This window comes from Scyliorhinus torazame, chromosome 17, assembly GCF_047496885.1.
Source record: "Scyliorhinus torazame isolate Kashiwa2021f chromosome 17, sScyTor2.1, whole genome shotgun sequence".
Classification (NCBI taxonomy): domain Eukaryota; kingdom Metazoa; phylum Chordata; class Chondrichthyes; order Carcharhiniformes; family Scyliorhinidae; genus Scyliorhinus; species Scyliorhinus torazame.
This window is the reverse complement of record NC_092723.1, coordinates 157271283-157288269: the sequence shown is the minus strand read 5'-3', so window position 1 is coordinate 157288269 and position 16987 is coordinate 157271283. Positions and strand designations below refer to the sequence as shown.

Sequence of the window (16987 nt, the reverse complement as noted above, 5' to 3'; positions counted from 1 at the left end):
GAAACAATTCCGTGAGCCTTCGCTGTCTTGCTTTCCTTAAATATGGAGACCAAAACTGAACACAGCACTCCAAGTGTGGTCTCACCAAATTCCTATACAACTGTAGCAAGACTTTTTTATTCCTGTACTCCAATCCCTATGCAATAAAGGCCAACATGCCTTTTACCTTCCCAATTGCTTGCTGTACCTGTATGCTAGCTTTGAGGTCCTTGTACAAGCACATCCAAGTGTCTCTGAACATCATCATTTACAGGTTTCACATCTTTTTAAAAATCATCTTTTTTATTTTTATGACTAAAGTGAATAACCTCACGCTTCTCCACATGATACTGCATCTGCCATCTTGTTGCCCACTCCCTTAATCTGTCTATAGATCGTTGTAGCCTCTCTGTGTTCTCCTTACTACTGACATTTCTACCTGGCATTGTATCATCGGCAAACTTTATGCATTACTCTCTGTCTAAATCATTAATATAGGTTAGAAATAGATCTGTGATCTTACCAAGTTAAGTAAATTCATTATTGCATCTCCACTTTTAGATTCTATGCTCTTCCCATATGTGAGAAACAGACCCTGGAGTAGGACATTTGGCCATTCCACTTTCCCACACTATTCACATATCTCTTAATTCCCTTAGTATCCAAAAATCTACCAACCTCTGTTCTGAATATACTCAACAACTGCACAACCAGAACTCGAGTAAAGAATTCCAAAGATTCACAATCTCGGTCTTAAATGCCCAGCCACTGTTGAGACTGTGACCATATGTTCTAGGTTCTGTGACCTGTGATTTGTTTTCTGAGCATCTACCCTGTCAAACCCCTGAAGACTTATATGTTTGAATTATATAACCTTGTCCTTTTAAACACCAGGAATAAAGGTCTAGGGTACTTAATCTCTTTTCACAGGATAATCACCTCCTCCCAGGAACCAGTCCAGTGAATCTCCGTTACACTCCCTCTAGATAGAGGATGCATGTCATTTCTTTGGTAAGGAAAGCCCATGGCACATAACTGAAAAATTATAAACAGGAAAGTTAAAGAAAAATAGAATCTACTGGAAATGAGAAAATCAATCAATTGAAAACAATGGATTCAAGGTGGGGCCCTTCTTTGAAACTCAACATGCAGGTGTAGGGAAATAATTCACCTTAAAAGTGAAGTATTACACCCACCGTCTTTTTCAAGTGATGCCTGACTGCTATGCAATCCTAACACACTTTTTTTTGTGTGATCCAAGTGCGAGATATGATTGAATAATGGATAGGATACTGTACTGTTGGTCCTTACAGAATAGCCTATTAACCCATCCTCCCCCATTCCCAGCCCCAATGGCACCAAAAATTGGTGTACAGTGTACTACACTGCAGTGATAATACCACAGTTCATTAGTCAGGAACATAGAAACAGGTGTAGGTCATTCAGCTCCTGACCCCATACTAAGCCTGTTCCACCATTCAATGAGATTGTCACTGACCCATATCCCAGCTCCATCCAACTCCCTCTCCTTAATATCCTCAGCTAGTAAAAATTAATCCCAGACTTAAAATCATTAACGGAGTTGCAATTATTTATTTTTGTTGTTCCACGCATCTACTGTCCTTTGCATGAAGAGGTATTTCCAAATTTCTCTCCTGAAGTTCCTATCTACTCCATCAATTCCTTTCAAATTCTTAAAAACCTCAATCAACTCATCCCTTAACCTTCTATATTCCAGTGAAGACAAGCCTAGGTAATCCTTCCTCATAGCCTAACTCTTGGAGTCTTAGTACCATTATGCCAAATATGTGCTGCACTTTTTCCAAGGCGAAGTGCAGTGGTCAGAAATGTACACAGTGCTCCCAATGTGACCAACCAGGGGTTTGTATAGTTACAGCAAAACACCCTCCTCTACCTTAGCCATTGAGTTATAAAGGCTAACAATTCATTGGCCTTTTTGGTTATTTTTTTTGTACCTGCTAAATACATTTTAGTGACTCGAGTACATGGATTCTTTTGGATCTTGACAGCTCCTAGCTTAACACCATTTAAAATATACTCAGATCTGTTCTTGTTAGTCCAAAATGGATTACATCATGCATACTTCTTTTGAAATGCATCTGCCTCAGTTTTACCCACTCACTTAATTAGATCTCTTTGTAATTTTATATTTATGTCTGCACTATGCACAATGCAAAAAATCTGTGTGTTATGAGAATACTTGAATATAGATTTTAGGACTGAGATGAGGAGAAATTACTTCACTCAAAAGGTTGTGAATCTGGAATTCTCTACCCCCAAGGGTTGTGAATGCCCAATCATTGAATACATTGAAGGCTAGTACAAAGAGATTTTTGGTCACAGAAACTTAAGGGGTATGGGGAGTGGGCAGGAAAAGGAGTTCAAGCCCTAGATAAAGCATGATTGCACTGAATAGCAGAGCAGGCTAGGCAGGCCATCGTCTACACCAGTACTTATTTCTTACAGAATCATAGAATTTACAGTGCCATTCGGCCCATCGAGTCTGTACCGCCCCTTGGAAAGAGCACCCCACTCAAGCCCACACCTCCACCCCATCCCCGTAACCCAGCATCCCCACCTAAACTTTTTGGACACTAAAGGCAATTTAGCATGGCCAATCCACCTAACCTGCACATCTTTGGTCTGTGAGGAAACCCATGCAGACACAGGGAGAACGTGCAGACAGTGACCCAATGAAACATTCATTGGCATTCCTACTGCATTAGTTGCTTCCAAAAAAATTCAAATATCTTTGCTGTACATGATCTTTCCTTTACAAATCCATGATTGCTGTATTTTATCAGTTCATGTTTCGCTACGTGTTCAATCAACTTGCCCTTAATTATAGATTCTAATAACTTCCCCACAACAGATGTTAAGTCTATTATCTTTGGGCAGCATGGTGGCGCAGTTGTTAGAGGTCATCCGAATACAAAGGCACCCTGTGTTCCACCCAACCCCTAACTATCCCTGTCCACTTATTTGAGGCCCTCAGGGCAATAAATACTGACCATACCAGTGACACCTTAGAATCCGTGAATGAAAAACAAAAGATTGGGGCGGCACCGGGTCACTGTCCGTGTGAAGTTTGCACATTCTCCCAGTGTCTGCATGGGTCTCACTCCCACAACCCAAAGATGTGCAGGGTAGGTGGATTGGCCACGCTAAATTGTCCCTTAATTGGGAAAGTCTATTTTCTGGCATTTCCCCCCTCTTTCTTGAACAATTTTTACCTCTTCACTTTTCTGAAGGAGTACAAAGCTAGATGAGAATCCCTCCAAAATATAACAGCAGCAAAATTACTTTCCTGAGAAAATCCAAATTTAGGAGTAATGTATGTATCTATTGATACATCATGGGTGTTAATCCATAAACCACAGGATTAAAAGATATCTGGGAACCCCACCGCCTGGGAGTTCCTTCCAAGTCACTCACCACCCTGACTTGGAAATATATCGCCGTTCCTTCACTGTCGCTGGGGCAACATCCTGGAACTCCCTCCCTAACAGCACAGCGGGTGTACCTATACCTCAAGGACTGCAGCGGTTCAAGAAATAATTTACCACGACCTTCTGAAGGGCAAGTACGGATGGGCAATAAATGCTGGCCTAACCAGCGACATCCATTTCCCATAAATTAATAAAACAAAATAAAAATAAATGAGAATCCAACTGTGTCTTCACCCATGCGTTTAGCAAAAATGTGTTTAATCCAGCAGAATGCATACAATGCAAGCAATATGTAACCAGGATAAGCAGGGACTTCGAACAGAGGAATTGTATTTCTGAAGATAAAAGCACAGATCCTTTATGACAATTTGACATAGAATTACATAGAATATATAGCAAAGATTAAGCCTAATCAGCCCATTATGCTCCACTCAAGCATCATTTCTCAAATAACTCTACCAGCATAACCTGTATTTCTATCTCACTCATGTGCTTATCCAGCTTTATCTTAAATGCAACCATTTTATTCGACCCAACCACTTTCTATGGTAGCAAGTTCCTCATTTCTACTACTCTCTGGACAAGGAGCTTTCTTCTGAGTTTCTCATTTGTTTTCTTGATGACTGTCTTTTAAAAAAATACATTTTAGGTGCCCAATTCTTTTTTTTTACAATTGAGGGGCAATTTAGCCTGGCCAATCCAACTACCCTGCTCATCTTTGTGTTGTGAGGGTGAGACCAACGCAAACACGGGGAGAATGTACAAACTCCACTCAGAGAGTGACCGAGGGCCGGGATCGAACCCAGGTCCTCGACACCGTGAGGCAGCAGTGCTAAACCTGTGCCGCCCTGACCATCTTATATTAATGGCCTCTAGTTTTGCATTTCCCCATAAATGGGAACATATTGTGCCTATTTCATCAAAACCTTCCATGATTTTAACATCTGTATTAGGTTAGCCTTCCCATTTTGACAAAAAAAAGACCCTGACTGTTCATCCTGCCCGATTAGTAATAACCTCACATTTCTGATATCATGCACGTAAATCTTTGTGCAGCCTCTCCATTGCCTCTATATCCCATTGTTTAATGTGGCAATCAGAACTGAAAGTAGTATTCCAAATGTTGGAAACAGTAGCATAGTGGCTATATTACTTGTAATCATTCAGAAACTTTAATTCAAATCCCACAGCGGAAACTAGGAAATTTAAATTCAATGAATTAAACAAAATTTGGAATAAAAAGCTGGTATCGATAATGGTGACCATGAAATTACATTACCCTAAAAGCCCACCTGGTTCACTATCAGGGAAGGAAATCTGCCATCCTTACTTCGTCTGGGGTGTGTGTGTCTTCACACCCACAGCAATCCGTTTGACTCCGAATTGCCTTCTGAAATAACCTAGCAGTCAAGAAATTTGCTCACCAGCATCTTCTCAGGGGCAATTAGGGATGGGCAATAAATACTTTTAAAAAACTTTTTACTAAACTTTTCCAATTTTATACCAAAATATGCAAAAAATTCAAAATATCCAAACAACAATAAACTAATAGAATGAAAACAATAATCCAGAAAGCCAACAACCACCCCACCCATCGTTCCCCTCCCCACCTCTAATAGCTAACAGTGACCAATTCCATAAAATTTATATAAACGGTTACCATCTCCAGTTGAACCCTTCAATTGACCCTCTCTCAAGGTGGAGGTGGAACAACCCTATTAAGTCACCTTGTCACGACCAACACTATGTGGAGTCACCAGCCTCCAAATAATCAGGATTCGCCTCCGAGCAACCAGTGAGGCAAAGGCCAAGATATCTTCCCCCACCACCATCCGTAGCAGGACCGCTATCCCAAATACAGCCACTAAAGGACAGGCTCCAGCTCAATGTTCAAAAATGACAATATGGTGCTGAAAAAAGAAACCCCAAAACCCACAAGCTTGGGACAGGACCAGAACATGTATGTATGATTTGTGGGCCCTCTCAAACAGCACTCACAGCTATCCTCAATCCCGCAAAAAAACAACTCATTCTGGCTGTAGTAAGGTGTACTTTAAACAGTCCCTTGAGCTGGATCAGGCTCAGCATCGCGCAGGATGACATAACGGCTACCCTGTGGAGAGCCTCACTCCATACCCCCTCCTCTAATATAGGCCTAAGCTTCTCCTCCCATTTGATCTTCACCACTTCCACGGAGACCAAATCCTCCCCCAAAATCTGTCCATATATGCCAGACATACTACCCTCTTCCAACCACTCGCAGGATAAAATCCTTTCCAGCAAGGTCGATGGCGGCGCCACTGGGAACGTCCGGCGAACAAAATTCCACACCTGGAGGTACCTAAACGCATCTGAGCCTGAGAACTTGCTCTTTAAAATCCTCCAGACTGGCGGCAAACCGGCCCTCCAAGAATGAATCACTCACTCTCTCCAGCCCCAACTCCTTCCACCCCCCCAAATTCGTCGGCTCAAACAGGTGGTTCCTACCAATGGGGGCCAGCCTTGACGCTGACCCCAACTTGAAATGCTGTCGGAGTTGCCTCCATATTTTTAAAGTGGATTTGATGAATATTTTGCTATAGCAAATGGCAGAGTTGCCAGGGCCCCCAAACTGGATCCTGTACATGACCCAGATGCCATCCACATCCAAGTAGACCCCGGGTCCCTGCATTGGCAGCACGGTAACAAACATCAAATTTGGCAGCGCAAGTTCCCACTGACCATCTATCCTGCAAGACCCCCTCCGAATCCTCGGGATTTCCCCCGCCCATATGAAACCCGATATAAGCAGCTCAATCGGGCGGCAGATGGCACAGCGGTTAGCACTGGGACTACGGCGCTGAGGACCCGGGTTCAAATCCCGGCCCTGGGTCACTGTCCGTGTGGAGTTTGCACATTCGCCCCGTGTCTGCGTGGCTTTCACCCCCACAACCCAAAGATGTGCAGGGTAGGTGGATTGGCCACGCTAAATTGCCCATTAATTGGGAAAAAAAAATAATTGGGTACTCTAAATTTATATTTAAAAAATATAGTTACATTTTTCTGGTGGGGAAAAATCCCTTTTAGCAAGAGGGAGGGCATTGGAATATACTTTGCAAACAGTCAAAGAACTTTGTTCCTGAGATGTGGCCCAGTAGAAACCATCCAAGGCACAAATAATAATTCACATTTTAATAAACCAGTCTGAGTTGAAACGAGAGAACACTAAATAAACAGTATTAAACATTCAATTTTAAAACTAAACCAGTAAAGCAAAACTTCTCCATTTCGTTTGGAGATTGTGACAGAATTGAAATTGGATATCAACTAAGATACATGTTGGATTTGGATGGTCACACCCTGCTCCACATAAACTGGTTTGGTTGCTCCTGCATTGAGAATGTACTGCTTAGATCACCTGCATTTCATTCAATGACATCTTAGGGAAAGCATGTCAATGGACTGAACTACTTTACTGGTTGAGATGGAGGATATTTTTTTTTAAATTTAGAGTGCCCAATTAATTTTTTCCAATTATGGGGCAATTTAGCGTGGCCAATCCACCTACTCTGCACATCTTTGGGTTGTGGGGGCGAAACCCATGCAAACTTGGGGAGAATGTGCAAACTCCACAAGGACAGTGACCCAGAGCCGTGATCGAACCTGGGACCTTGGCGCAGTGAGGCCGCAGGGCTAACCCACTGCGCCACCGTGCTGCCCGAGAGGTGGACGATATTAAAAGGCACCTTGTACAAATAGGACACTGAATGTGAATCGGCAGGGACAGCTCACTCAGCTCTGAGTGACAGAATTTGGGTGTTAGGATCAATAGGATTTTGTAAGGTAAGGACATCAAGGGATATCCCAGCGCAAAAGAGGGTAAACAGAATTGAGATACAGATCAGTCATGGTGACAGAATTTTGGTGTTTGGATCAATAGAATTCTGTAAGGTAAGGACATCAAGGGATACAGCGCAAAAGAGAGGAAACAGAATTGAGATACAGATCAGTCATGGTCAAACAGAAGAGAGAACATGTTTGAAGGGATGGAAGACAAGACTCCTACATCAGACTCCTATTTATTGACTACAGCTCCGCCATCAACACCATAATCCCAGCCAAGCTCATATTAAAGCTGCAAAACCTAGGACTTGGCTCCTCACTCTGCAACTGGATCCTCGACTTTCTGACCCATAGACCATAATCAGTAAGAATAAACAACACCGCCTCCACAATAGTCCTCAATACCTGGGCCCCGCAAGGCTGCGTACTTTGGCCCCTACTATACTCCCTATACACTGTTGCTAACTTTTGGTTGGTTCAATTGGCTTTGTTTATCCCAAATGTTGTGATTGTTCCTGGGGATCGCTTATTAGAATGTAGATGGCTGCTACATTATTATGCAGATGGCTGCTTGTATCGATGCTGTCTGGGCTTTTGCAGAGTTTAATACACAGTAACTTGCACCTGCTAGTTTCTGCCTGTGTTGCCTGAGTTTCCCTTCAGCCTTTGCTGTTCTCCATTTTACATCGGGACTTGGCCAACCCAGATGGCTACAACACACACAACTGCGTGGCAAAATTTGGTTCCAACTCCATCTAAAGGTTTGCTGATGACACAACCATAGGGGGTTGGATCTCGAACAACGAGTCAGAATACAGGATAGAGATAGAGAACCTAGTGGAGTGGTGTAACAACAACAATCTATCCCTTAACGCCAGTAAAACTAAAGAGCTGATCATTGACTTCAGGAAGCAAAGTACTGTTGTTATGGGAGTGTCCCTTTAAGAAATGTTTTTATCTTATCACATGGCTTCAGTAATGTTATTGTATGGGTGGAGCTGGGCTGTGGCTCAGTGCGTTTTACTTTCGCTTTGAGTTTGGACTAGTTTGAACTGCACAGATTGAAAGAAGTGTCTCTCGATCTTCATTTTAAAAGCTGTTTCCAGACTGCTTGATAACTTAAAAGAGATAATTGCTTTCTGGAAGGAATTCAAACCTGCTGTTTGAAAAGAGGAACAGAGTATCAATAACAAGTCTTATACTAGTAAGAATATCGTATGCTGGGCCGCACCTTTGAAAAGGGGTTTCTGGTTTTACTTGGATTTTGTTATTGAATTGGAACAGTTAAGGGGGAATTCATTAAGGGTTATACATAGATTATTGTAGCTGTGTGGGGTCTTTATGTTTGTAGTTGATAAAAGTTATTACTGTGTGTGTTTATACAAATGTTAAGTTCATAGAATAAAGCTTTGTTTTTTCAAATTAAAAGAGCCTCAGAACTGTTGAATAACACCTGAAAGGCAGAGTGCTCATCATAACCAAAATCAATAAATAGTTATAGGTCAGGTGAACCCCATAATATACTTTTGTATTTTTTAAACCCTGACCCATAACATTGTACACACCCCTGTCTGCATCAACGGGGCCGAGGTGGAGATGGTTGACAGCTTCAAAAATCTGTCCTGGTTCACCCACGTCGACGCTACCATCAAGAAAGCATGACAGCGTGAGACATCCTCAGGATACTAAGGAAATGGGGCAGCACGGTGGCACAGTGGTTAGCACTGGGACTGCGGCGCTGAGGACCTGGGTTCGAATCCCGGCCCCGGGTCACTGTCCATGTGGAGTTTGCACATTCTCCCCATGTCTGCGTGGGTTTCACCCCCACAACCCAAAGATGTGCTGGCTAGGTGGATTGGCCACGCTAAATTGCCCCTTAATTGGAAGCAAAATAATAATTGGAAGCAAAATAATAATTGGATACTCTAAAATTTAAAAAAGAAAAAAAAAGCGAACTAAGGAAATTCAGCATGTTCACACTGACTCTTACCAACTTTTACAGATGCACCATAGAAAGCATCCTATCTGGCTGCATCATAGCCTGGTATGGCAACTGATCAGCCCAAGACCGCAAGAAACTTCAGAGTCGTGGACACCGCCCAGCCCATCACACAAACCCTCCGCCCATCCATTGACTCTATCTACACCTCCCACTGCCTTGGGAAAGCGGGCAGCATAATCAAAGACCCCTCCCACCCGCCTTATTCACTCTTCATTCTTCCATCGGGCAGGAGATACAAAAGTCTGAGAACACGCACGAACAGATTCAAAAACAGCTTCTTCCCCACTGTTACCAGACTCCTAAACGACCCTCTAATGGACTGACCTGATTAATACTACATTCCTGTATGCTTCACCCGATCCGGTGTCTATGTATTTACATGGTGTTGCCCTATTTTCTTTTCTCTTTGTGTACCAAATGATCTGTTTGAGCTGTTCGCAGAAAAATACTTTTCACTGTACCTCAGTACAGTGACAGTAAACAAATCCAATTACTCAATTACAATGCATTGCTGTCAGAATTAGAATGATGTACAACATCCTCAAAAGGACTACCTGCTGACAAAAAGAGGCCAAGTAAAACATATTACAATGTCAACACAGTATGGACAGTGAGATATAGGACATTATATTTGTGGCCAAGGGGGTGGCACGGTGAAGAGGCCAAGTAAAAAAATTACAATGTCAACACAGTATGGACAGTGAGATATAGGACATTATATTTGTGGCCAAGGGGGTGGCACGGTGGTGCAGTGGTTAGCGCTGCCGCCTACAGTGCTGAGGACCCGGTTTCGATCCTGGCCCCAGGTCACTGTCCATGTGGAGTTTGCACATTCTCGTTGTGTCTGCATGGGTTTCACCCCCACAACCGAAAGATGTGAAGGTTAGGTGGATTGGCTACGCTAAATTGCCCCTTAATTGGAAAAAAAAAAAATTGGGTACTCTAAATTTATTTTTTAAAACTATTTGTGGCCAATGACTAGGAGTGGGTTCCATCATTATCAGCTTGGCTTTCACTCAGATTTTGGGAAATTAGACACAAGAACCAAAATGAAATCCTCAATTGACATGTGCACCCATACATTATCATTGTTCACTTTCATAACTGAAAAATTTGGAATCTTTCAAACCACAAACGCATTCACAGTTCTCTCTAATGTAAAGGACTGCAGTTGAACAATATTGTGATTCCAAGTATGATTTAAAGAGGAGAGATAATGCTAAGATCATCTATATGGCATCTTTAACATAATAAAACATCCCAAGGTCTACACAGGAGAATTATCAAACACAATTTGACAAAACCACATATATTAGGGCAATGTCACGGGATATGTGGCCCATCAAATCCATGTCAGCTCTCTGTAGAGCGATCCAATCAGTCACATTTTCCCATTATATCCCTGTAAACATATTACGCTCAAGTACCCAACAATCTCCTTTTGAAATCATTCATCGTTTCCACTTCCGCCACCCTTACAAATAAAATGTTCAGGTCATTACCACTCGCTGCATAAAAAAATTATTCCCCACATTCTCCCTCTCTCTCTCGTACTAGGCCCAACTGTTTCATCGGTGACTTTCCATCCATCATAAGGTCAGACATGGGGATGTTGGCTGATGATTGCACAATGTTCAGCACCATTCATGATTCCTCAGATACTGAAGCAGTCAATGTCCACATGCAGCAAGACCTGGACAATGTCCAGGCTCAGGCTGACAGCTAGAATCTAACATTTGCGCCACACAAGTACCAGCCATTGACCATCTCCAACAAGAGAAAATATAACCATTGCCTCTTGACATTCAATGGTATTCCCATCACTGAATCCCCCACTAATATCCTGGGAGTGCCACTGAGCAGAAGCTTAATTGATTAGCCATATAAATGCTGTGTCTACAACAATAGGTCAGAGGCTAGGAATCCTTCAGTGAGTAACTCACCTTTCTGACTCCCCAGACACAAGTCAGGAAGGAGTGTGATGGATGAGTGCAGCCTCAACAACACATTGAAGCTTGACACTATTCAGGACAAAGCAGCCCACTTGATTTGATTCACAAACATTCATTTCCTCCACCACCGATGCACAGTAGCAGCAGTGTGTACTATCTACAAGATGCACTACAGGAATTCACCAAGGCTCCTTCGACAGCACCTTCCAACCCACGGCCACTGCCATTTAGAAGTACAGAACAGCAGATGCATGTGACCACCACCACCTCAAAGTACCCCTCCAAGCCACTCACCAACCTGACTTGGAAATATCACCGTTCCTTCAATGTCACTGGGTCAAAATCCTGGAATTCCCTCCTTAACAGCATTATGGGTGTGCCTACAACACATGGACAGCTGCGGTTCAAGAAGGCAGCTCACCACCACCTTCTCAAAGGCAATTAGGGATGGGCAATAATGCTGGTCTAGTCAGTGACATCCACATCCATAGAACCATAGTATAGTGCAGAAGGCGGACATTCGGCCCATTGAGTACATACCAACCCTGCCTAGGCCCATTCCCCTGCCCTATCCCCATAACCTGCTCATCTTTGGACATGAGGCGGGGAAGCTTTAGCATGGCCAATCCACCTAACCTGCATACCTTCAGATTAATAAAAATACATCTAAATATGTACCATCAGCTATTGGGAATAACTTTTCATTATCTGTTGTCATACCCAGTAGAGGCATGACCTATCCATAACTTTAAAACAGATTGGTTTGAGGCAGCACGGTGGCACAGTGGTTAGCACTGCTGCCTCACGCCGCCGAGGTCCCAGGTTCGATCACGGCCCCGGGTCACTGTCCATGCGGAGTTTGCACATTCTCCCCGTGTTTGCGTGGTTTTGCCCCCACAACCCAAAGGAGGTGCAGGGTAGGTGGATTGGCAATGCTAAATTGCCCCTTAATTGGACAAAAAAATGAATTGGGCACTCTAAATTTATTTTTAAAAAACAAAAGAAATTAGTTTGGAATCTTTCAGAACTGACCTGTTAAAAAATGAACATTAATGTGGACTGATATGGCTGCTGACAGCCCCGGAGACTTTTGCAATTTCTGCCTCAAGTTTCTTAAATGCTCCCTATTGATTAATGACCAAATGAAACCCTGCCTTACACATGCTAATTTTTGCGGACCCACACAAAATTCAAAATCTATAGACCCAGAGACTCCCTAACTCCAAGCTTGATACTCCACAAAAGAATTATGCAGAAGCCAGTTTAACATTGGTCGGCGTGAACAGACTCTTCCTTCCTTCCTGAGGCAGGAGTCCCAACCACTGTGCGCCACGCTGTCGTAATCTTATACACATCTGTCAAATCGCCCCTCAATTTCCTCTGCCGTGAGCAGAACAAACCCAGCTGATGAATAACCAAAAATATAGTCAAAGAGGTGTACTGTAAGCAGAGGGCCAGAGAGGTGTCAGATGGAAATGACAGAGCTTAGGGCCGAGGCAGCGGCTTCTAGGGCTGGAGAATGGGAGGTACAAGGCCTTGGAGGGATTTGAAAACAAAGATGAAAATTTTAAAATCGATGTGTTGCTTAATCACGAGCCACCACAGCAAATAACAGGGGTGATTGGTGATAGGGACTTGATGCGAGTTACGACATGGACATAGAAACATAGAAAATAGGATCAGGACGAGGCCATTGAACTTGCTCCACCATTCATTATGATCATAGCTGATCATCCAACTCAATCCTGCTTTCCCCTATATCCTTTGATTCCCTTTGTCCCAAATGCTATATCTTTTTTAGAAAATATTTTTATTTGCCATATGTTCATCATTTTCACCATACAAAAAGAAACAGAAACAAAACAACCCCAACAAAAAAAACAGAAAACAGAAAGATAGCAGCCCCCCCGCCCAACTCCCCTCCCTCCCCTCTCAACCTTCAACAGCAACCAACTCCCGAAAGTTCACAATAAATAAATCCCAAGAATTGTAGAATCCATCCTTCACACCCCTCAGCTCAAACTTCACCATCTCCAGGTTCAAAAACTTCAGCAGGTCCCCCTGCCATGCCATGGCACACAGCGCAGAGGCTGACCTCCTCCCCAACAGGACCCGCCTATGAGAGATCAGCAAGGCAAAGGCTAAAACGTCTACCCCCGCCCACTACTCGGGCCGGTCCAGCACCCGAAAATAGCTTCTAGGGGACTGGGCTCCACATCGGTATGCAAAATCCCCAAGCTTGTGCTAAATACCTGCCACCAATACCGTTCCAGCTTCGGGCAGGACCAAAACATGTGAGCATGGTTTGCGGGGCCCCTCCCACATCGCTCACAGAAATCCTCCACTCCTCAAACAGCCGGCTCATCTTTGATTTTGCAAGGTGCGCACTATACTCAACCTTCACCTGTATCAGCCCCAGCCTCGCACACGAAGTTGAGGCATTTACCCTCCGCAGCACCTCACACCCCAGTCCCTCTTCCATCGCCCCCCCCCCCCAACTTCTCCTCCTACTTCGCCTTAACCCTGTCCGCAGATGCCCTGTTCTCCTCCAGGATCCTCCCATAGATTGCCAAAACTACCCCCAAGTATTATATCCAATTGCTTTTTGAAAACATGCGATGTTTTGGACTCAACTACTTCCTGTGGTAACGAATTTCACAGGCCGACCACTCTCTGGGTGAAGAAATTACTCCTCATCTCTGTCCTAAGCGGTCTACCCCATATCCTCAGACTGTGACCCCCTCATTCCGGACAACCTCCACCATCGGGTACATCTTCCTGCACCTACCCTGTCTAGTCCTGTTAGAATTTTGTAGGTTTCTATGAGACCCACCTCATTCTTATGAACTCCAGCGAATACAATCATAACCAATTCAACCTCTCCCCATACGTCAGTCCCGCCATCACATGAATTAATCCGGTAAATCTTTGCTGCAGTCCCTCTAGAGCAAGAACAGCCTTCCTCAGATAAGGAGACGAAAACTGCACACAATATTCCAGGTGTGGCCTCACCAAGGCCCTGTATAATTGCAGCGAGACATCGCTGCTACTGTACTTGCATCCTCTCGCTATGAAGGCCAAAGTGAGGGCAGTCGGTGGCACAGTGGTTAACATTGCTGCCTCACGGCACCGAGGTCAAAGGTTCGATCCCAGCTCTGGGTCACTTTTCGTGTGGAGTTTGCACATTCTCCCCATGTTTGCGTGGGTTTCGCCCCCACAATCCAAAGATGTGCAGGATAGGTGGATTGGCCACACTAAATTGCCCCTTAATTGGAAAAAGTGAGTTGGGTACTCTTAAATTTTTTTTTTTTTTAAATGACGGCCAACATGTCCAAATCACACTGAAGGATCTCTGCATCCTCCTCATAGCTCACCCTCTCACACAACCTGGTGTCATCTGCTGGACATAAGTATTTTGGATTACCTCAGGTTTACAGAGGGTTTAAGATAGAACAAAAGAAGAGGATTGGTCACACTAAATTGCCCCGTTGTGTCCAAATGTTAGGTGGAGTTGCTGGGCTACGGGGATAGGGTGGAGACATGGGCTTCAGTATGGTGCTTTTTCCAAGGGCCGGTGCAGACTCGATGGGCCGAATGGCCTCCTTCTGCACCGTAGATTCTATGATTAGCACATATAAAAATGTTTTAAAATCTGCAGAGATTACAGGAACACTTGCAGGACTGCCAGTCTTATTCAGTGACTGAGGGTGCTACCATCAGATCATCAGTTTTGCTCCAAGCTTACATTGACCTTTGTTCTCCTATCTTATCTTTCTTCACTATTCACAATGGCACCTTTAACACATCCCTTTGCCTTATGTTCATGACCCTTTGTCAATTTCTTCTTTGCTCCAACCTATCCCTGTCCTTCTATTCTGCCCACCTCCTCCACCTGCCTCTCCAACTATTCATTGCATTTCTACCCTTCTTCAGTTCTGTCAAAGGGTCATATGGACTCAATGCATTAACTCTGGTTTGTGTCCACAGATGCCACCAGACCTCCTGAGTTCATCCAGCAATTTGTTTTTATTTTAGATTTCCAGCGTCCACGGTATTTTCCCATGCACTAGAGAATAATTACAGAAGCAAGGCTGCTGAAAGACTCAAATCCAAGTCAGTTAAGTTTGTTCCTTGGCAAAAAAGTTTGAACACTGTTGCTTCACAGTGCCAGGGACCTGGGTTCGATTCCCAGCTTGGGTCACTGTCTGTGCGGATATATTCTTCCTGTGTCTGCTTGGGTTTCCTCCGGGTGCTCCGGTTTCCTTCCACAGTCCAAAGATGTACAGGTTAGGTGGATTGGCCATGCTAAATTGCCCTCGGCTTCCAGAAAGGTTGGGTGGGGTTGCTGGGTTAGAGGGACAGGGTGGAGGTGTGGGCTCTTTCCAAGGGCCGGGGCAGACTCAATGGGCCGAATGGCCTCCTTCTGCACTGTAAATTCTATGATTCTATGCTCAAACATTGCTTCAGGTGTAAACAAACAAATCTCAGAAAACGTTATTTTGGTGTGAGGGTGTTTGTTTCGCATTGATGGGTGGAAAGGGAGGAATGAAGCAAGAATTGCAGCGTCAAATGCAACAATTTCTAGGGCGCTTCCTGACGTGGTGAAATTATTCAATCTCACTGAATCCAAATAAGGATCTGTCAGTTTTAGGTTTTAAAAACGTTGCATTGGTCAGCAATGTTTGCCCTGGCTAGTCATGGATCCACACACTTGATTTTTTATTAAAGCGACACTTGACACAAAAGTTTGATTTTCTCCGACTCAGTAATGAGCAACAAATTTCCTATTCTTCCTCGGTTTGCAGTCGATGTTACATAAGAAGTGAAATGCAGCGGCACAGACTCAGACAACTAAAACTTCGCTTTTGAGTCACAGTAGTGTTGTGAACTGTATATAACTTTAATGATGACTGCTTGCTTAAATTGGCGTACCCCTTCCGCTATGTCCCAAAACGCCCTCAAACGGCACTTAATGATTTTAAATGTTGAATAGCTCGCTCTGCAAATCATGCAACTTGTTACAAGACTCAAAAACGCTTTTAAAAAAAATAAATTTTCCAAGCGAGCAGGCAATGAGGAAATAAGCACATTTTCCAATGCAAAAAAAAATAAGTCTAATTCCAAGCAACTGACAATCTACCGAGGAAATCCCTGGCTGCTGCCAAGCCGCAATTGTCAGTGTGCATTTGTCAATTTGCGCGCAGTCCTGATGCAGAACAGAAATTGGCCGGCGGCACCAAGATCAGATTCCCGCATTTTACACCGAGCCGGGTGGAGCGGCGCCAACTGCCTCGGGGGCTCGAGCTCCAGGGGTGGGTGGGGGGGAGAAGATTGAGCGCATCTCCCCCAGCAGCTGAAGGGAGGACAGTTACACGAAAGGGGCCGCGACAAATCGACATAGTGGTAGGGTGGGGGGGTCGCGGTATCCGTTCCCCGCCGCCTGTCACTCTGTCACTCACCCTGCCTGTCGTCGTCGTCGTCCTCCGCCGCCGCCGGTCCCTCCGTGTCCCACTGGCGGCGACGCCAGCGCGCATGCGCCCCGGGCTCCTCGCCAGGGCGCAGGCGCAGGAGCAGCTGTTGTTGACATTATGACTGAATGAATGTCAGTTTTTTTTAAATGCTGTTCACTTCCAAATTTCAACCTGTGAGCGAAAGGAATAGCTCAGTGTTTCACGCCAGTCTGTCAATTGACTTGATCTAATCGTACCTTAAAACAGAAGCCTTGCTCGAGATATCTAAAATTCTGAATGGGTTTGACAGGG

The 16987-nt window shown here is 44.2% G+C and overlaps 1 protein-coding gene across 4 annotated transcripts in view; it reads right to left on the bottom strand.

The window, feature by feature from the left end:
* tbc1d24 (TBC1 domain family, member 24) overlaps positions 1-16775 on the bottom strand; it is a 95478-nt gene extending 78703 nt beyond the window's left edge. For 2 of the 4 annotated variants that reach the window (XM_072481391.1, XM_072481390.1), the window contains exon 1: positions 16685-16775. The gene's annotated coding sequence lies outside the window, so the exon portion shown is untranslated. The remainder of the gene's footprint in view (positions 1-16684) is intronic. The other 2 variants (XM_072481392.1, XM_072481393.1) reach the window with 2 other exon arrangements.
* Positions 16776-16987: the final 212 nt, after the last annotated feature.